The sequence below is a fragment of the Lethenteron reissneri genome, chromosome 41 (assembly GCF_015708825.2).
Source record: "Lethenteron reissneri isolate LAM-NWPU_2019-01 chromosome 41, ASM1570882v1, whole genome shotgun sequence".
In the NCBI taxonomy this organism is placed as follows: domain Eukaryota; kingdom Metazoa; phylum Chordata; class Hyperoartia; order Petromyzontiformes; family Petromyzontidae; genus Lethenteron; species Lethenteron reissneri.
The window spans coordinates 6,445,292-6,465,451 of NC_083819.1; the positions used below are offsets into that span (position 1 = coordinate 6,445,292).

Here is a 20,160-nt window from a genome sequence, read left to right on the forward strand (position 1 = left end):
GGCCAAGTGAAGTGTCCAAAGTCCGCTGGTGGAGCAGTATCCAAGCACCATCTTGCACCTTCAAGCAGCAGCTCAAGGCTATCCATCAGTTCAGACTCTCACCTGTTCAGACCATACTCTGTTCAGACTCTCACCTGTTCAGACTCTCACCTGTTCAGACTCTCACCTGTTCAGACCATACTCTGTTCAGACTCTCACCTGTTCAGACTCTCACCTGTTCAGACTCTCACCTGTTCAGACCATACTCTGTTCAGACTCTCACCTGTTCAGACTCTCACCTGTTCAGACTCTCACCTGTTCAGACCATACTCTGTTCAGACTCTCACCTGTTCAGACCCTCACCTGTTCAGACTCTCACCTGTTCAGACCATACTCTGTTCAGACTCTCACCTGTTCAGACACTCACCTGTTCAGACTCTCACCTGTTCAGACCATACTCTGCTCAGACTCTCACCTGTTCAGACTCTCACCTGTTCAGACTCTCACCTGTTCAGACCATACTCTGTTCAGACTCTCACCTGTTCAGACCCTCACCTGTTCAGACTCTCACCTGTTCAGACCATACTCTGTTCAGACTCTCACCTGTTCAGACTCTCACCTGTTCAGACTCTCACCTGTTCAGACCATACTCTGTTCAGACTCTCACCTGTTCAGACTCTCACCTGTTCAGACTCTCACCTGTTCAGACCATACTCTGTTCAGACTCTCACCTGTTCAGACTCTCACCTGTTCAGACTCTCACCTGTTCAGACCATACTCTGTTCAGACTTTCACCTGTTCAGACTCTCACCTGTTCAGACCATACTCTGTTCAGACTCTCACCTGTTCAGACTCTCACCTGTTCAGACCATACTCTGTTCAGACTCTCACCTGTTCAGACTCTCACCTGTTCAGACCATACTCTGTTCAGACTCTCACCTGTTCAGACTCTCACCTGTTCAGACTCTCACCTGTTCAGACCATACTCTGTTCAGACTCTCACCTGTTCAGACTCTCACCTGTTCAGACTCTCACCTGTTCAGACCATACTCTGTTCAATGCACACCCCCCCCCCCCACTCACCTTACTATAAATACAATTCCGAATAAAACACCACTTTTATTCATGAATACAGGTACAAACAAATTCGTGGGCTGGCCAAACCTGAAATTCTGCGCCCGGGAAACACGCTCAGTTTTTTCTCCTAACTTCCCCCTAAATGAGGCCATGAATATCTGACAAGAAAGGGAGTCGATCTCTCTCTCTCTGTGTGTGTTTGTTCCAAGGACGGAGAAGAAAACGCGCCATTGATTGCAGAGCAAATAAACACGGTAATGTAGAACGCATGATCTGTGTCACGTACTTCGCGTCCTGACTGTATATACACACACAGACAAAGATACCCCGTGTAGCCTTAACAGACTGTTGGGGCAAGTGCTATTCGTGAGCACCTGTTAAGGCCGGAAAAGGCACACAAAGGCGTGGGTAGATTGCACCACGCCCAGCCGCCTTTGTCTCCCCAGTGGCGAGGTTTACTCCACACCGCATTTGAGGCTGAGTCGACCTCGGGGAGGCCCAGGACAGGCTCAAATATTCGTTACTGGAGTTGGCCGTCAGCGGGAATCAAACTCTGACCGCCGGGCTCGTAGCGTAGTGCGCTAACAACCGCGCCACCACTCCCCACCCCGCAATGCACACACGCAAATGATTGCATATGCACTTACAACTAAGAGGGCGTGTGCGTGACTGCACACTGCGCGTGCATATGCACACACGTGGTTCGTACGTAGACACGCTCTCACACGTGCCCAGACAGACGTCTTGGGATGGGGTGGGAGTGCCCACACTTTACCCCACCAGACGCGACTGCTGTCGATGAACATGTTTCCTGCTGGGCGAACAGAGCACGTGGCGACAAAGCGACTTTGTGGGGTCGTGGCGGAGGGGTTAAGGAACGTGCCCATTGTTGCATCTGCCGCGCCGGGAAATCGAATCGATGCGGGACCTCTGGATTGCGGTGGTCGTTAGTCGTGAGCCAATGCTCCCCAAAATGTCTCTCGGTGCCATGCGAACAATTATTTTCTCAACGCGTGTTATCTCCGCGTACCGAATGTGCATGAAAGCAAGATCCACGCGATAGCTTCTGATGAGAACAATCCCTCTTCTTGGTTCTTTCGGTAAAGTCACGTAGAAGGGAAATAATAAAATAATAAAAATAAAACATAATAAAATAATTCTCACGACGTTTCGGCCACAACGCAAGCAGCCGTCCTCAGGTGAAGAACAGGTCTGTCGGAAAAACAGCGTCTGAATGATCCCATTAAAGGGAAACCGTACATAACTCGTGATTTACTTTTGGAGAAAAGTGACGCAAACATCTACGGAAAATGAAACGAACAGTGTGCACCCATGATGGACACGGCCCATGATGGACTCTGCCAATGGTGGACACGGCCCATGGTGGACACTGCCCATGATGGACACTGCACATGGTGGACACGGCCCATGGTGGACACTGCCCATGGTGGACACTGCCAATGGTGGACACTACCCATGATGCATACGGCCCATGATGGACACGGCTAATGGTGGACACGGCCCATGGTGGACACTGCCCATGGTGGACACTGCCAATGGTGGACACTACCCATGATGCATACGGCCCATGGTGGACACTGCCAATGGTGGACACTGCCCATGGTGGACACTGCCCATGGTGGACTCTGCCCATGGTGGACACTGCCCACGGTGGACACTACCAATACACTGCCACCGCAGGTGGTACCGACCAATCCCCGTGGCTCACGGGCTAAGGGGCACGTGGTGGGTGCAGGCGGAGCGGGGTCTCTCGTGCGGACAGAGAAGCCCGCTGACCCAGGACAAACCCGGCAAATCCTGCGCGGGTTCAACAGCGGGGCCCCGAGAAAGAGCCGCTCAATAATTTCCTCCCGGCGGAAGCTGAAGCTGACATCTGGCCCAGAGGTGTCACCGGCTGATGATGTGCCCGCCTTGCGCCTTGCACGAGGGTAATTACCGCCGCTGCCAGGGCCTTCTCGACTCTCCAAACCTTCACCCCCCCCCCCCCCCCATCGGTGCTAACGCTCCCCATCCCCTCCTCCTCTCCTCTCCCGCCGATCCTTTCAATGTTCTCCTTCTGCTTCGCATCCTTTCAATCTTCCTGACCTCCTCTCCTCTCCATCTTCCCCACCTCTCTATCCCATCTCTCCATCTTCTCCGCCTACCCTCCATCGCTTGCTCATCCTCACCTTCGCCACCTACTCGTCACCATCACAACCCACCATCAACACTTGTGGATGTGAAACGTGTTGGCTTACGCACGTGCAAATATATAAAGGTGTCTTCTTGGTTCTTTCGGTAAAGTCACGTAGAATGGAAATAATAAGGTAAAAAAAATAAAACATAATAAAATAATTATTATGTTTTATCATGTTTTATTTTTATTATTTTATTATTTCCATTCTACGTGACTTCACCGAAAGAACCAAGAAGACGAATCCCTGCAGTCACGAAAGCTTTAAATCGAAAAAAAAAGGAATTGTGATTCCGCGATGGTAGTGGTGCGAAAACAACACATCTTCAACACATCCGTGGAGAGCGGTAGAGTGGGGGTTTTAGTGGCTGGGCTACAAACCCGGGCGATCCGAGTTCGATTCCCGCTCACGGCCACCAACACCAATGACGGAAATCCGATCCTGTCCTCGGCCTCTGCTGGGCCGACTCAGCCTCAACCGTGTGCCTGATGCGATATGCAACTATTGGGGAGACAAAGGCGGCCGGGCGTCGTGCTGACCACCCACCTCTCGAGTCCCGTGCTGGCTTTCGTGGGTGTTCGCGAACAACACTTGCCCCGTTTAACACGTAGCAGGCTTTCGCGACTAATATCATCCATAATAGAGGTTTTTTTGGGGTTAGATCGCGTAAATATATAAATGTGTCGTTCAAACCCGCCACAAATCTGGCAGTCGCCTGATGAAGCTAGTTGTAATTACTGGCGACACGTCGTAATCAGATTGTAAATGTTGTGGCTTGGCTCTCCAACACACCGGTGTTGCTGCTCTAGTATACTACACTATACACTACGCTATACACTACACTATATACTACACTACACTATACACTACACTACACACCGGTGCTGTACTAGTGACGAATTGGCCACGTTCGGTTTACACGACAACCCTTACTAGTTGGCTGTGTCGGGTGGTGGCGGGTTTTAACGACACATTTATACATTTACGCGATCTAACCTAACAAACCTCTATTATGGACACTTGCCCCAACAGTCTGTTGAAGCTATACGGGTGCGGGGGAGATTATTGATCTTCGTCTTTGTGACCAAATATGAATAATTCTAGATTTGAAGCTTTCGTGACTGCAAGGATTCATATTTTTAGGTTTTTTCGGTAAAGTCACGTAGGTAAAAAATTAAAACTAATAAAAGTAAAATAAAAATAAAATAAAAATTAAATAAAATATTTTTATTTAACTTTTATTAATTTTAATTTTTTTACCTACGTGACATTAATAAGTTTACAGACACCGGGTGGTGGAGGGGGGGGGGGGGTGCATGCGCCATATATTTTATAAAATGCGAAAAATAACAACCAACTGCGTAGGAGGCCCGCGACTCCGGGATGACTTTCCCGATGTGAACGATCGCGGGGAGCACGCGGCCCTCGACGCAGCCGAGGCAGAGTCGTCGGGGCGTCGCGGCCGGGATTTCATTTCTCACGCACAGACCTCAGGGACCTCCGCTCCGATCTCCGGCTGTCACGGACGAATCGCGGAGAAAACATTTTCTTAGAAATGTCGGAGCTGTGCCTCTGCATTATTGTTTTTTTTTGTGTGTGTTAAACCGGACGGGGTGATTTATCGTCTCGCCTGACTTTTTGGGACCTCTAAGATTATTACGCCAGACGCGCCACAAACAGTCTTCAGCTGCCGCCAAATCACCATGGGCAATCAAAGCCTTCTCTCCCGCTTGCTCTAGGAATGCCCGCGACTTTTGCGCGTGGCTATTAATCAGAAATTCCCTACCCCGCACTCCCGCCCTCCGCTCTCTCCCCCACCCCCCCAATCTCCTCCCAACGTATGGCTGCGATTGCGTTACACAACAGCCAGACCTTCTTCCTGAGGTGAGCGGGGTGGCTGGGAGGTCAGAGAAAGCTGAGGCTCGCAGAGTTGAGAATTGTGGGTTTGGATTGCGGGATTGATTCCGTTGCCCGGAGGCATCAATCCGGACCTATTCGGTGCAGCGAGTTCGGAATAAGAATATTTACTTTTACTGGAGGAATCCGATGAGCTATAACGTTTTTTTTCACATGTCCAGAGTTTGGTGATGGTCTCGGCCGAGTCACCAATTGCTGCGTAAACCCCATAATATGACGAATTATTACGTGAATTAATTCAAATAATCTGGGGGGGGGGGGGGTCACTATTGTTGGGAAATTCCAGTAATCGTTTTACGATAATGGAATCAAACTTTTTTTGACCCACACTGTCCTCGACATTTTAATTATCCCCATTTAAAAAAATTTATTCTGGTGAATTAAACGGAACCTTGGGACTTGAAATGTTTCCGGTGGCGTGAACGAGCCAGTGACGCAGACACCCACGGCGTTTCTCGCCAACAACAGACGGGCGTCAGGCAGGAGGAGGGGGCTGCCTGTGGGTACAATCATCGTAGCACGCATTGGCGTTGGAGCGGTGGCACAAGTGGGCAGCGTTACAGCACTACACCGCGTTCAATTCCACGCCACGGTCAACATCAGCGGCGAATGATAGCGTCACCGGCGTGCTGGTTCTACCCCCCCCCCCCCCCCACGATTGCAACCAACCCACACTGACCAGCGTCAGAGTGAAGTGTGGTCAAAATAACGCCGCACAACCCGACACGGTCTGGGGAGGCCTCTCCGTCGTGGCAGTTGGCTTCACACGGGGCTGAGACCTTCACGATGATTGCGGTGCACACACACATAGGTGCTCTCACTATAGGTGAAGGGTAGGGATGTGGGCCTGGGAGGGCGAGCGGGTGGTTGGGGTGGTTTGTGTGGTTGGGGTGGTGGGTTATGGAAAGGGGGAGGCAGTGCCGGATTATCCTAGGAGCAAAAGTAGCTACATATGCTACGGGCCCCTGCACTTGCTCTATTACTATAGTACTATACTGTCTTCAACTTTTATGAACGACTGGGTGTTTAAGGTTAGCGATTTGTCGTATTATCTGGTTGTATAGCAAATTAAAAAATACAATTACTTTACTATGCAAGTAAAAAAATGTATGTTTTAATATTTACGTGTTTTTTTACATTTAGGGCCCCTTTGTAACATATGCTAGAGGCCCCGCACTAGCTTAATCCGGCACTGGGGCGAGGGCGTAGGGGCGAGGGTGTTGAATTCCCTGGCGCCCACCTTCCACCGACAGTAATTTACGAGACGCCAACGAGGCGCTGTTTAATAGACAAGCCCGCGCGCTGCATCAACACATCACGCGCCCCACTCTCGTGCATGCACGCCGATCGTGAATGGGAGCGGGGGGAACGCAAGCCCGGCTCCGTGGCGCCGAATCAAAACCACATGTCCAGCAGCAGAACACGGGGGGGCGAGTGTGACCCCGCTGTAATGTTGATGTCTCTATGCTACTATGAAGGAGGGTCGTTTGCCCGAAAGGTTTTCCCCTATTTACTTTTTTTTACCTTTTTTGCACGTTGATGCCCGGCAGAGTGTCATTGACGAATGTGATGAATTGTTGTTGCAATTTGAGTTTAGTTTGTTGTCCTTCCCCCGCACCTCAGATGAGCACGCTTGGCTACGTACGGTGCGATAGAAGTTCAACATACGTATTGTTGTTGGTGGGTGGGTGGGTGACTGGGTGGGTGGGTGACTGAATGGGTGAGTGGGTGAGTGAGTGGGTGGGTGGGTGAGTGAGTGGGTGGGTGAGTGACTGAGTGGGTGGGTGACCGAGTGGGTGAGTGAGTGGGTGGGTGGGTGACCGAGTGGGTGGGTGGGTGGGTGACTGGGTGGGTGGGTGACTGAATGGGTGAGTGGGTGAGTGAGTGGGTGGGTGGGTGAGTGAGTGGGTGGGTGAGTGACTGAGTGGGTGGGTGACCGAGTGGGTGGGTGGGTGGGTGACTGGGTGGGTGGGTGACTGAATGGGTGAGTGGGTGAGTGAGTGGGTGGGTGGGTGACCGAGTGGGTGGGTGGGTGGGTGACTGGGTGGGTGGGTGACTGAATGGGTGAGTGGGTGAGTGAGTGGGTGGGTGGGTGAGTGAGTGGGTGGGTGAGTGACTGAGTGGGTGGGTGACCGAGTGGGTGAGTGGGTGAGTGAGTGGGTGGGTGACCGAGTGGGTGGGTGGGTGACTGGGTGGGTGGGTGACTGAATGGGTGAGTGGGTGAGTGAGTGGGTGGGTGGGTGAGTGAGTGGGTGGGTGAGTGACTGAGTGGGTGGGTGACCGAGTGGGTGAGTGGGTGAGTGAGTGGGTGGGTGGGTGACCGAGTGGGTGGGTGGGTGGGTGACTGGGTGGGTGGGTGACTGAATGGGTGAGTGGGTGAGTGAGTGGGTGGGTGGGTGAGTGAGTGGGTGGGTGAGTGACTGAGTGGGTGGGTGACCGAGTGGGTGAGTGGGTGAGTGAGTGGGTGGGTGGGTGAATGAGTGGGTGGGTGACTGAATGGGTGGGTGGGTAACTGATTGGGTTCGTGAGAGGGTGAGTAAGTTGATGTGACCTGCTGGGTGGTGGTTGAACACCGTGTGGATGAAACGATATGGTTCGTCTGGGAGACCAATTCTGTGGAGAGCAATTTTCTGGGGCAGTTTGACCGCAGTGTTTCAAATAGGAAGAGACGTGCAATTTCTGCAGCATATTTATCCTCCTGTCAAGTTGTGTGTTTATACAGAACTGATTTTTTTTTATTATAAGTCGTGTGTATACGCGTGTGTGTGTGTGTGTTATGCACCGGGAATTATGCCCCAACAGTTTGTATAGGCTCCACGGGGGAGGCTTTGTATGTAAGTGGGGAGTGATGGCGCAGTGGTTAGCGCATTGTGATCCGACACTGGCTACCCGAGTTAGACTCCTGCTCATGAACAATACGAATGGAGAACTTTTGATGCGGTCCAGGGCCTCCCCAAGATCGACTCAGCCTCAAATGAGTACCTGGTGCGATGTGTAAACTTCGCCACTCGGCAGACAAAGGCGGCCGGGCGTGGTGTTGGCCACCCACCACCTCGTGTGCCGTGATGGCCTTAATAGGTGCTCGCTCACAGCACTTTCCTCTTCAGTCTGTTAAGGATGTATAGGGGATCATTGTCTTTGTAGCGGGGAGCGGTAGAGTAGCACATGCAGGGACCTCCAAGACCATCTACCCTGCATGACCAGTATCCCACAGGCGCCTGGCCTGAGTAGGTCTCACACCTACGACGTCACATCATCGGCATCACGATCCGTGGGCTGATAGGCCGTAGGTATCCACTGCTCATTTCGTACAATTTCCTCTGTCTTGTACCCAAGTAGTGGCCATATATTTCTGGCACCAATCTCTTATATGCTGCGCCGTCATCGTCGGGGTTTTCTCTCTTACAGGCGCCACGCAAAGACATTTGGAGTGGGGGGGGGGGGCATCACGCTTCATTGCTCTTATTATTGACAAATTTCTTCAAGACTGTAAGTCCGTGAAGAATTGGAACAGGCCGCGTCTGCAACTTCTCTTTCTGATTTTCCCGAGTCAGCTGTCAGGGGACGAGAGAGACGTGGGGCTGGGGAGCGAGGTCGCGTTTCGTGAACTTTGCTTTTGCGCAACTCTCCCAATGCAAATTTATTAAATCGCCCCTGGGACCCGCGCGCGCCTGCCAACGGGTCATACTCGATTTCATACTTATTATTAAAAAAATAAAATCTCAAACCCTCCCCGCCCCCCACCTCTCTCTCAACCGCACCAACATATTGTTATATATGTAAAAAAAAATCTGTTTTAATATCAACCACCCGAAAAAAATAAAGTAATATACAATTTCATTCGATGCGTGTTCCACCCACCCACCCACCCACTCCCGATGGTCGGAGCCGTGCAGAGCAAAAGCTGCTGCGGCAGCAGCTGGCGCGAGCACCGGGCCCCGTTCTCACTGCACGCAACCGTGAAGCGAACAAATAAGTGCTGCAGGTTACAAGAAGTCTCATCCCTTGAGGGGAGGGGGGAGGCAATTGCTGGCGGCCCACGGATCGGCTCCAGCAGCAGCAGCAACAACAACAAAACGAGGTGCACGCGAAACTGATCCTTCAGGAACATTTCCATCCACCCACACCCCCCAAAGACAAAGAAAAACCTCCCCCTCCCCTCCCTCCCCTCCCCTGTTGTTAGCGAGCACCTATGAAGGCCGCCTCGGCACACTTAAGGGAATTGTGGCCAACACCACGGCCTCCAACACATGGCGATATTTACACATTGCACCAGGTACTCATTCTAAGGCTGAGGCCACCTAAGGGAGGCCCAAGACCTCTTCAGATCATTGTTGCTGGTGTCGGACGCGCGAATCGAACCCGAGTGGCCAGGTTCGTAGCGTGGCGCGCTGATGTATGTACGTGAATGTTGAACTTTGGTCGCACCGTACGTAGCCGACGGCGCTAGTCGGAGGAGCGGTGGAAGGACGATGACCTAAAGACCAAAAAAAAATCAGTTTTGAAGAAATTCGTTTTCAATCGAGATGATTTAAAAGTGCATAGCTCCCAGTGGTCTCCTAATATCGGAAGGAAGAGCGTTCCAGACGGCCGCAGAAGCGCATCTTAAAGGGCGCGATGTGGTCTTTGTTCGATGGTTAGCCAAAACCCGCTGATCTTGCTGCTGCTGCTAGGATCACCGGAGTTTGCGTGATGGTTTATGCGCCTTGTATGTACGTATGTTGAACTTCTTTCGTACCGTACGTAGCCAACCGTGCTAATCCCCACTCAGCCCCCACCAAGCCCCGCAACTCCTTACCCCGACCCACTGCCGCACACAGCCCCAACTCGCCCTCGATCCTCTCTACACCCGTCAGCCCCTTTCCCCGAACGGATCCAAAACTATCGACTTGGGACCCACCAATCCCACGCAAAAGAAATAAACATCTCCGTATTTTAGTATATAATCTGTTATAGCTTTAAGCGAGTGTGTACTGTATATATATAATTATATCATTATATATCAAGTGTGTGTGTGTGTATATATAAAATTAGAGACGGGGAATACGTTCGATCGAGCGATAGCTGACGCAGAAGTTTGAGCAGCAGCGGAGTAAAGTTACATTATTTGGAATCTCGCAGAACGATGGTGATTAAATGCATTTTAATATGATGCAAACCGAACCCCACACACATACAGATATCATACACAAAGATGCCCCCTATACGCTTTAACAGACTGTTGGGGCAGGTGCTGTGAACGAGCAGATGGCCAACACCACGCCCGGCCGCCTTTGTCTCCCCAGTTGCCGATATTTTCACACGCGCACCAGCTACTCATTTGAGACTGACCCGACCTAGGGGAGACCCAGGGCCGGTTTCAATAATCGTCACTGGTGTTGACCGTGAGCGGGAATAGAACTTGGGTGGCTGGGTTCGTGTGGCAGCTGCGCTAGATAACCGCTGCACTATATATGGGAGTGTGTGATCTCATATCATTCACACACACACACAACTAGTACATACACATACCCAAGTTTTGATTTAAAGCTTTCGTGACTGCAGGGATTCATATTCTTGGTTCTTTCGGTAAAGTCACGTAGAAGGGAAATAATAAAATAAATTTTTTATTTTTTATTTATTTATTTTATTTTATAATTTCCCTTCTAGGTGACTTTACCGAAAGAACCAAGAATATACATACCCAAGGTTTCATTCCTCACTCAATTTTTTCCCGATCGCTGCTAGGCTGCCACGGGGTGAAGATATTATCGGCGTAAGGCACTACCACTACAACAAAGGGGATGCTCGTACTCTATGTTATTGCAAACAAACAAAAAACTCAGCAGACTCGTCATAACACATGTGCTGTCGTTGTCCGAAACGTCACGGATTAGATTTGTTTTTTAAGACCAGCAGCAGTTTCACTAAATATTTGCTATGAACACATTGTTTTCTTGACAGTACAATGTAAGGCGAGATCATAAAAAAGTATAATGAGCTCAGCCTGAACCAGGTGAGTGCCTGAACAGGTGAGTACTTGGACAGGTGAGGGCCTGAACAGGTGAGAGCATGGACAGGTGATAGTCCTGAGCTGCTGCTTGAAGGTGCAGGATGGTGCTTGGTTACTGCTGCCCCCGCTGCTGATGTGTGTGCAGAAACAGCGGGATGAGATCCCAAGATCATTCCCGACACGGGAGTGGGGCCGGCGGGGGCGGTAAACTGATTACCACATGGCGAGGCTGCACCACAGTGCGCTCGGTGGGAAATCCCTGAACTCGGCCCCGTCGACGGAACGTGGAATGTATGCGTTCATAACAACCGCTCGTTCGCAGCACGTGACGAGCGATGCTGCAGGGGCCAGTGGAGCGTGGAGACACAGTGACCTCGCTCATTACGCCCAGCGCTGTCACGAGTCACGGGGACTCGAGGTGCCTTTGTGTTGCTGTCCCCAATTATTATCTAACTCGGGACCCATGAGCAACATGTTGCCCGATTGCGTGCGCGCGTCTCTCGTACACAGGGAGGGGTCAATAGGGAGCGGTGGCGCAATGGTTAGCGCACTGCGCTTCGAACTCGGACCGATAACGGTGGCGGATGTTGTAACCGGTCGTGGGCCTCCCGTAGGTCGACTCAGCCTTAAATGAGTGCCGGTTGCGGTGTGGTATTAAACACCAGCAGCGAAAGAGACAAAGATGGTGGGGCGTGGTGCTGGCCACCCACCCCCTTGTGTGCCGTGCCGGTCTTCATAGGTGCTCGCTAACAGCACTTGACCCAATAGTTTGTTGAGGCTATATGGAGGATCTTTGTCTTTGTATGACAGGGAGCGGTATCGCCGCGGTTAGCACACTGCGCTGCGAACCCGGCCGATCGGAATTGGATTTCACCCCGGCTCGATTGATTTTTTGTCTGACATGGTCATTATGAAACCCCCCCTCGCCCCCCCCCCCCTTCTCGCTTCACGCTCCCCCTCACACCGCCTCGCACCCCCTCCCTGCTGAGCCACTCGGAAAGCTGTAGGTGCCTTTGTGTGTTTGAAACAGCCGAATACAAACGGGACTTGTGTGCATGCTGTGGTTGCCAGGACGTTGGAAGAGCGAGTTTGAACTTCCCCCGAAAAAAAGAAACACCTCTCATCGCTGGGTGGGGGGGGGAGTGGAACTGATCTCTGTCGTCGGTGCCTCGCCGACTCTGTGTCCAGCAAAAACGAGCCACTCAACAATAGGCGATAGGGCCCTGGATTCGTCCGTTCAAACATAATGCATCTCAAAGCTCTGTGCAGAGGCAATAGAGATATTGAATTATTCCGCGGAGCGGCAGTCACGTGTGTCTTCGTGAGACTAAGAGTCTGTTTGTTTACGTAGGGCGCGAAAGAAGTTCAACATACGTACATGTATGTACGTACGTACGCCTGTGAGTCTATATGTGAGGGTTTATATGTGATACTATGGTTGTATATGTGCGTCTGTGGGTCTCTATGTGAGCCTATGGGTTTCTATGCGAGTCTATGGGTCTCTATGTGAGCCTATGGGTTTATATGCGAGTCGATGGGTCTCTATGTGAGCCTATGGGTTTCAATGCGAGTCTATGAGTCTCTATGTGAGCCTATGGGTTTCTATGCGAGTCTATGGGTCTCTATGTTAGCCTATGGGTTTCTATGCAAGTCTATGGGTCTCTATGTGAGCCTATGGGTTTCTATGCGAGTCTATGGGTCTCTATGTGAGCCTATGTGTTTCTATGCGAGTCTATGGGTCTCTATGTGAGCCTATGGGTTTCTATGCAAGTCTATGGGTCTCTATGTGAGCCTATGTGTTTCTATGCGAGTCTATGGGTCTCTATGTGAGCCTATGGGTTTCAATGCGAGTCTATGAGTCTCTATGTGAGCCTATGGGTTTCTATGCGAGTCTATGGGTCTCTATGTTAGCCTATGGGTTTCTATGCAAGTCTATGGGTCTCTATGTGAGCCTATGGGTTTCTATGCGAGTCTATGGGTCTCTATGTGAGCCTATGTGTTTCTATGCGAGTTATGGGTCTCTATGTGAGCCTATGGGTTTCTATGCAAGTCTATGGGTCTCTATGTGAGCCTATGGGTTTCTATGCGAGTCTATGGGTCTCTATGTGAGCCTATGGGTTTCAATACGAGTCTATGGGTCTCTATGTGAGCCTATGGGTTTCTATGCGAGTCTATGGGTCTCTATGTGAGCCTATGGGTTTCAATACGAGTATATGGGTTTCTATGTGAGCCTATGGGTTTCTATGCAAGTCTTTGAGTCTCTATGTGAGCCTATGTGTTTTTATGCGAGTCGATGGATCTCTATGTGAGCCTATGTGTTTCTATGCAAGTCTTTGAGTCTCTATGTGAGCCTATGGGTTTCTATGCAAGTCGATGGGTCTCTATGTGAGCCTATGTGTTTCTATGCGAGTCTATGGGTCTCTATGTGAGCCTATGGGTTTCAATACGAGTCTATGGGTCTCTATATGAGCCTATGGGTTTCTATGCGAGTCGATGGGTCTCTATGTGAGCCTATGGGTTTCAAAACGAGTATATGGGTCTCTATGTGAGCCTATGGGTTTCTATGCGAGTCTTTGAGTCTCTATGTGAGCCTATGGGTTTATATGCGAGTCGATGGGTTTCTATGTGAGCCTATGTGTTTTTATGCGACTCTATGGATCTCTATGTGAGCCTATGGGGTTCAATGCGAGTCTATGGGTCTCTATGTGAGCCTATGGGTTTCTATGCGAGTCTATGGGTCTCTATGTGAGCCTATGGGTTTATATGCGAGTCTTTGAGTCTCTATGTGAGCCTATGGGTTTCTATGCGAGTCGATGGGTCTCTATGTGAGCCTATGTGTTTCTATGCGACTCTATGGGTCTCTATGTGAGCCTATGGGGTTCAATGCGAGTCTATGCGTCTCTATGTGAGCCTATGTGTGCCGTCGAAACAATTCAACTGAACGGGCTTGCAGGGAGCCGACGTCGCGGTTGGCTGGGGGAGAGGTGGAATAGGGCGGAGCGGGTCCCTTTTGCTTGGAATTAGTGGAGAACGCGGCGATTCTACCCGCCCTCCTACTCCTCCGCGTGTTTGTAATCATTATCTCGAGGAGGAGGAGGAGGAGGATGGGGATGGATAGACGCGAGGGAATGAGGATTGTGAACTCATCAATGCGCCCCGCGCGCGCTGCGGTTTGAAGAATTCACGCATTCCTCACGAAGGCCACCTTCAATCGCGTCCCAATGACAAACAGTCCAACTTTCCATCCAGTGCTCAACCCGACCGCCCCTTTCGCCGACGCTGACCCACAACGAGCAACGGCACTGCTCCTGGTCGGCACGCTGCCGTCTGCTCTGTCCATTACAGTGACTGACTGAGACTCGCCATGCCAATTCGCAAGCGCATCACCACTTATGAAACAACGAGGGGGGAGGGGGGGACGTGGCTTCTGAGAAATCAATGGGGAGATGGAGCGACTTCACAGTAAATGTGTGTGGGTGTACGTAAATGTGCGGGGGAGCGGTAGTGTAGAGGTTAGCGCGCTGCGCTACGAACCCGGCGACTCACGTTCGATTCCCCTGCTCAAGGCGATCATCTGAATCGGTCCTGCGCCACCCCTAGGTCGACTCAGCCTAAAATGAGTACGTGTCGCGGTGTGCAAACAACGCCACCGGGTAGACAAAGGCGGCCGGGCGTGGTGCTGGCCACCCACCCCCTCGTGTGTCGTTCCGGCAGTCGTAGTGCTCGCGAACAGCGCTTGCCCCTACAGTCTGGTGAAGGCTATACGGATGATGAGGGGGGGGGCGGATCTTTGTCATCGGTCACACATCCATTTACTGACCAGTAAAATGAGCTTTCGGGATCCGCACGAGAGATCGGGCGCATGCAAAGGGGTGAAATCCGCTCGCCGGCTGCTTACAGCACATACTCTTAGTTCTTTCGGTAAAGTCACGTAGGTAAAAAATGAAATTAAAATTAATAAAATAAAAATAATAAAAATCACGACGTTTCGGAGGCAACACAAGTCTCCGTCATCAGGTGGGACCGTCACTTGATGCAGCAAATCTGGCTGTGACGGTCCCACCTGATGACGGAGACTTGTGTTGCCTCCGAAACGTCGTGATTTTTATTATTTTAATTTTATTAATTTTTATTTCAATTTTTACCTACGTGACTTTACCGAAAGAACTAAGAGTATGAATCCTCGCAGTCACGAAAGCTTCAAATCTAGAACGCTTACAGCACAGCGACGAAGACGCGGCTGACTGGCTGCCCTGCGCCAGCTCACAGCCGACTATCGATGTCTTCCTACGCACCGCCGTACGCGCTGTGATTGCGACGCGTGGCCTGTGTGGCCGCAGTGTCAGCCGGAGCAGCCAGAGGAGAGGGGACAAGGGGGGGGGGGGACAAGGGGGGGGACAAGGGTGGGGGACAAGGGGGGGGGACAAGGGGGGGGACAAGGGGGGGGGACAAGGGGGGGGACAAGGGGGGGGGGGGACAGGGCGGGGGACAAGGGGAGGGGACAAGGGAGGGGGATGCACACGAGAGGAACGTCCAACGGCGGAGATTAAAGTGGCCACGTGTGCGTAGGAGCTGCGCTGATTGTTGTTGTTGTTGTTGCTGTTGTTGTTGTTGCTGTTGTTGAATCGTGAATACCGTCGGAGAGATGACGGCTGCTTGGGTTATGCAGGGCTTCTTCATCCAGCAGTAGATACATCACAGCTGTTGGTAATTATGATGATGATGATGCATTCACATGAGTTCATCGTAGAATCATGTTGTTAATGTACAGGCCATATTCATGGCAATTTGTGAACGAATTCGTTCACGAATTGCCATGTTCTGTTTACGTGACCACCCTTACTAATTGGTTGTGTCGGGTGGTGGCGGGGTTAACGACACATTTATATATTTACACGATCTAACCCAAAAAAATGGTATTATGGATTATATTGGTCGCGAAAGCCGACGTGTTAAAATGGGAGGTCCTGTTTAGAATGTTTAAATTATTTGCTACCCACCAACAATAACACAGGGCAAATCATAACCAATAATAATATTAATCAATAGAGCGCCTGCCATAGCACAAGGTCCAAGGCCACGAAAAGTAAAATGTTGTCAAAACGCTCATAAAAATGTTAAAATAATGGGGTGGGGATAATAAAACAGTCAAATAATCATAAGATGCCAAAATAAACGCAGAGACTAAGCCGTATGTTATATTTTCTATTTTTTAAGTTTTGCTGGCTGGAGGGACGGACAGTCATGGCCAAAAAGACGTTAAATTTAAAACATATATCGTGGCCTTCAGCAATGATTTAAAAGTTGCCAAGGGTGACTATTAATATTCATCCGAATTTATCAATTTGAGTGCCTAACCCTATATATAATGTATATATACAGTATATAAATACACACTGATGATATCATAGATTTGTTAAAGCGATGATCATCTTTTCTTTTATTAAACGAGTTCTGTTTCTGCTCGTAAACGTACAATCACATTATGAACGTTGGCATGAGCAGACGGATGAAATCCGTGTTTGCCAGTGTGGTAATGCCGCAGTGTTTAGCATAGCCCTATCGTACCTTTGGCGGTATACACCTCTACACGTTGTATATACACGTGTTCATATTGTATACGGGATCATGATATTTATATAATTGTTTTATTATTGTCTACATTGTACGGGGTGGAGCGGTGGCGCAGCGGTTGGGTGGTGCATCAGGCTTTCAAACTCCGAGTTCGTGTCCCCGATCACGGCTAACGTCAGTGGCGAACGATATCCACACCGGGTTCTACATCCAACGCCCCCCCCACCCCCCGCCGCTCCCAACCCCAGCTGTTCCAACGCGCACTGACCAACGTGGTGAAGTATGGTCACGCGACTACCCCATGTGACCGACACGACGTGGGGAGTCCAACATACAGCAGTGGATTGGCATTACGCGTCATATGCCACGGTGTATACCCATCCTATTATCGTGATTATCACGCGTGTGCTCAATTTAACGCAAACTCTGCGCGTGTCTCGAGAACGTGAAAAAATATGACCGTGTTCTGAATGATATTCGCAGCGAAACGGAATGAATGCGTTGATTGCATACGTGTTCATCCCGATGTGGATTCGCGCGGTAAGAGGTGCGCCGATTAGTATTCAAGAAGGGCCGTTCACCGAAACGTCGCCGAGTATTTACTTTTCCCTCGCAAACACCGTTGAGTCTGTTCGCTTTTTAGTGGCATCAGCGTCGCGCTCTTCAGCGAGGCCACAGCGTATACCGGCGCGTGGGATCGCGTCTCTCCGAGGCGAGATGAAGCATGTTGGATTCGTCACGATTTCACTGTCGAATATATTCCCCCCGTCATCTTTACGCCGGTGGATGAGTCTCAAGGCACCGCGTGAAGAGGAGGGAGTAGCAGGAGGAGGAGGGCACTATCGGTCAGAGTTCTGACGGCGATGGCGTGCGCTGGCCAGCTGGAATTACTCGGTTGAGTCGCTGCGAACGTGGCGACTCGTGTCGGGTGGTCGAGGGTTTCCGACACGAATATTGGCGTGACACCGACATCCGCCAAGCCTCCACAGAAGCTCCATAACCTCGATGTATATACACACACATACACATAGAACATGTTGCAGATTCCACCTTGCCACATTATATTCGTGTGTTCATTACTACGCGTATATATATCTTACTCGTGACCCAGAATATTCTCTTTGTGAAACCACGACACGCCAATATTTGTCTCTGCTGCTGCTGCTGCGTTGGCAGTGGTGCACAATAATAGTTTAACCATAACAAAAAACAACTCAACATGTTCCGTATCGACTATCCTGGCCTTAAAATGTAAATAATATCCATATGTAATCGGCGACAATTGTATAAGTCACGAAGAAGGGACATCGTCCGGAACATCCCCGATTAAAAAAATATTTATGTTCATTTTAAGGCCACAGTGTTGTTGAGAGTGCGTTAAAGCGATCGAGTGGACGGAGTCGTGGCTCTCACCAAACCACATGGGCTCAGTTTAGTTTGTTGAGTTAAACCCGGGTGGGATCTCAAGAGGGCCGGGATACGTCTCATTTGTGCGCGTGACCCGGGGCCATGAGTGTTGCGAGTCGAGGGGGTGAAGGTTGTTGCTGTGTGTGTGTGTGTGTAGTTTCGTGGTTAGCGCGCTGCGCTTTGAACCCGCCCACCCGGGTTCGATTCCCGCTCACGGCCAACAACAGTGACGATTATTTGAACCTGTCGCGATGTTTATACATCGGGAGACAAAGGCGGTCGGGCGTGTTGATGGCGACTCACTTCCTCGTGTACCGTTCCGGTCTTCATAGGTGCTCGCTAGCAGCACTTGCTCCAACAGCCGGTTAAGGCTATACGGGGGATCTTTGTACTTGTGATCTGTGAACTACTTACGCGCCGTTCGTAGCCAGCCGTGCTAATAAACTGAACACGAAACGTCGTTCAAAAGAAATTCGTTTTCAACTCGTTTCTTCAGAGTGGTGAGACCGATCCGGCTGATGAGCACCGGAATGGTGAAACCGGATCGTAGAGCTCGCGATCTTCAACGAATGCCGCTGCTAAGCATCGGTTCGGAAGGCTAACAGGAGGTTGGTCCGAACGCATTCGATATTTTACGCATGTAACATTAAAATTTGTGGTGGTATCTCCATCACGACGGTTCGCGTATTACTCGCCGTGAATTCAAGCCAGGTTCGTGGGTTTATGTGTGTGTATCCATGTACGTGTGTGCATCCAATGCGCTGACCACTGCCGCAAGCCTTCTTTTTGCCTTTTACGGTGACCCACACGGAGCCAGAATCAACACGCGGCTCAATCCCCGGCAATCAGTCACCGGGCATCAAAAGCACCTTTCGCTGGCGTCGTTAATGATGGGGCAGAAGAGAGGGCGACCCGGCCCGCTCTGACCCGCGCGCCCGGCCGCGCCGAGAGCCTCCCGGGGCGCTGACAACCTGCGGTGGAAGGAGAGAGCGCCCTTTTGTTTGTGGAGCATCGCCGACCCCTACCCCCTCCCCCTCTTTGTGTGTTGGCGCGGTGATTTGCGAACGTTTTCTTAGGGCTGATGTCACCCTCCCTCCCTCACTGTCCAATCCTCACTCTCATCCTCCCTCCCTCCCTCCCTCTCCCCCCACTTGTTCCCTCTATTCTTCACTCTCTCCCTCCCATCATCACTCACTCCCTCTCCCGTAATCCCTCCCATCTTCTCTCACTTTCTCCATCCTTTCCACCCTCCCTCCCACCTCCCTCCCACCTCCAACCTCTCACCCTCCCCACCTCCCACCCACCCTCGCAGTAACCCCGGCCGGGTGGAGGAGCAGCGAACCGGATCGCGCGTTCCACATGACAGGCCCCGCGTTACACATTCACAGACAAAGTTCCCCCGTGTAGCCTTAACAGACTGTAGGGGCAAGTGTTGTTAGCGAGCAGCGCCTATGGAGGCCGCGAGGGAGTTGGGTAGCCAGCCCCATACTCGTGTCTCCTTTGTCTCCCCAATGATGATGTGTGCACACCACACCAGACACAAATTTAAGGCTGAGTTGATCGAGAGGAAGCACAGGAACGGTTCAGATAATCGCCACTGGTGTTGGCCATGAGCGGGGTTCGAACTCTGGTCGCCGGGTTCATTGCAAAGTGCGCCAACCACTGCGCCACCGCTCCATCTCTAAAACACGCGGGCACACAAACACTCGCACGGACAGAAGCTCAATAAATGACTCTCCCTTAAAGTGATATGCTGCGCGGAAGACTGTACATGTAGGCTAGGCGAAACAAAATAATAAAAATATGCGTATATAAATAATTATTGCTATCCTAACCTTGATGGAGCAAAGGGGCGGCCCTTCTCAGTCCGTGTGGCTCTGCGTGCACGCTTGGCAGATTCGCGTCTCGTCCTGTATCGCTCATCTCGACAAATACAAAAACCTCACCGCTCGTGGCAATTTCCATAGAATGTTCCACAGAATTCCACCGGCATATTTCACGAATGTGAACGGAATTTTC

General features: G+C 50.9%; 1 long non-coding RNA gene across 1 annotated transcript in view; it reads left to right on the forward strand.

Moving 5' to 3' along the window:
• The window catches only part of LOC133352660 (uncharacterized), a 41,079-nt gene that overhangs the window by 13,190 nt on the left and 7,729 nt on the right, over positions 1-20,160 (forward strand). The window contains exon 2 of the long non-coding RNA XR_009756284.1: positions 9,057-9,249. This is a non-coding gene — a long non-coding RNA (uncharacterized LOC133352660). The remainder of the gene's footprint in view (positions 1-9,056; positions 9,250-20,160) is intronic.